The following is a 2,545-nucleotide window of genomic DNA, read 5'->3' on the forward strand; positions in this document are numbered from 1 at the left end:
TACAACACACATAGGAGTCTTAATTGACTGTTAGTATGATAAATTTATGAAATTAGATAAAATCAAAACCTAATTCAGAAAAAAACTTGAGGTATTAAAATTCCTCAATTTGAGATTGATTTGATCCAACTTTATAAACTTATTATCATGTTAGTTGCCGGTTAGGACTATTATATGTATGTAGTAGTGTCACTTAAAGTGTCATGTCAACAAATTTTAATGTTGTTAGCAACGGAAGTAACGAAAGAACTAAAATGATAAATTTAAAATATTTGAATGTCAAATTTAATTAAAAAAAATTTCAAAAACTAATTTAAAAATAAATAATTTTTTAGAGACTAATTTAACTATTTACTTTTTATTTATGTTCCGTCTACTAAAAATAATTTTAAAAAAACACTTTTTTATCTTAAGACATAAAAGTATAAAACAGAAACAATACAAATGTTGATCAAGTGAACTAACACATCATGAGATGATCGAACGATGATGCAAAAAATGTACGGCCGTGATTGAACAACTTTCAGAGACAGGGTCCCTTTATCTAGATTTAGTCAAAAGTGAAAAGTCTCACTCTCAACCCTTTTTGTCTCAACTCCAAATTGATTTTTATCTTATCTTTTGTTTGGTAACGTATCTAATAATAATTTACTAATTAATATAGCAAGTTGCCGGGGAGCCTTTTCCCACTTTGTCAAAGCATAATCCACTTTTAAGTAATTATTATTAATCATTATTCAACTAATTAGCCAAGGAAAGAAAATATTACTAATTAGTATTAAATAATAGAGAAGTCAAAAAAATAAAACAAATTATATATATATTAAAAATTAATTATAAATATAATAATAAAATAATAATATTATAGCACATTATTGTGCGATTTAGATTGGATTGGATCGGTTATGAAAAGTAGATCCAAAATTCGATCCAATCCAGCGGTTTGCAAAAAATAAAATCCAATCAAATCCGAATTAGTTCAATTTTAATCGGTTTTCGGTTTTGATCGGATTGGATGAGCGGTTTAATTTAGATGGATTTGGATTTGAACACCCCTAATGTTCATAGTTGTAAATCGAATGAGTGTGATTCGATTTATGCATAGTTTGTGACCACTGGTAATTCGAATTAGGTTGTTTCAAATTATAGAATTTGGACGTCCATGGTAAATCGATACAGTCCAATTCGATTTACTAGCAAATTGAGCTCTATGTATAAATTGAATTTGGACTATTAAATTTAAGGTGAATGCTATGGTGCCTATCACTTTGTACCTAAGTTACTAAAAAAGGTAAATAAATAATTTTTAATAAATTTTACATTATTTACTTTTTATTTTAAACATTTTATTTTTTACTTTAAAAGAGAAGTTAGGCATAAAACTCAATTTGCTAATAAATCTAATCTGACGGTATCAATTTACTATTGACGTCTAAATTTCATAATTTGAAACAACCTATTTCAAATTACTAATTGTCATAAACCATGCATAAATTGAATCATACTCATTCGATTTATTATTATGGACATCATGCATGCATAAATCGAATCAAGCCAATTCAATTTATGAAAAAAATATTTCCATGTAATTCGAAACTTACTAATTCGATTTACTACTATATTGTGTAAATCGAATTTAACCAATTCAATTTATATAAAAATATAGTTTGAGAGATCAACGTAACATTTTTTTATTTGGGTGATTCACTCGTGCTCGTCTTCATCAACATCGAATGAAGTGGATGTGAACATTTATGTTTTTGCTTTACGACTATGATATTTTTTGGGCATTTCTAATAATATCCAGTCTTGTTCCTATTTTGGCACCAGCAAAAACACCTCTGAACAAGATTCTAGCACCATGCCAAATGTGTCCGAATAAGGAAGCACTAAGGAGCAGACGCCATGGCTCATTGAGAATGCCGTTGACTGTAGGAAGTGAGTTGCTATGAAGTGTCAGGAACGAAATCCAATTGCCCCTTTTCCGATTAGGATCTCTCGCAAACTCTTCCTTCTTTCTCTCTCCCACTGCTACCCGATCAGATGCACCTCTTAAACTACCTCATTGAACTAGCTTTAGACTAGGCTAATGAGTACGCAACTAAAGAGACAGCGCTAAGAGTGATGGCTTTTTGATTGAATTGCCAATTCGAAGCCCACTACTTTAGGTAAAGTAGTTAAACATACTTCAAATCGATAATTAATCCCTTTTAAGGCTATAATTTGTTTTTCAATAGGAAGTGGTGCATATTGTGGTTGTTTTAGTACGATTTAACCACTTTTCTATCCAGGAGCCACCATCTCGTGATAACCCAATCAAGCAATCCCAATAAGGTTGTAGAGGGAAAGGAAGAAGAGAGGGAGGACTTTACGGACTTAGATGAGAGTGGAGTTTGATGTAACCTCTAGCATGAAATATATCTAGAGACCTACCCCAGTATTATCCCTAAATTCACGTAATATTGAACTAGTTTTACTTTATTCATGTGTTTTGTCCTCTATTCTCAATGAGTAAAGGACCAAAAGCCTTTCTATCAGAATATAT

The sequence above is a fragment of the Arachis ipaensis genome, chromosome B01 (assembly GCF_000816755.2).
Source record: "Arachis ipaensis cultivar K30076 chromosome B01, Araip1.1, whole genome shotgun sequence".
Classification (NCBI taxonomy): Eukaryota; Viridiplantae; Streptophyta; class Magnoliopsida; order Fabales; family Fabaceae; genus Arachis; species Arachis ipaensis.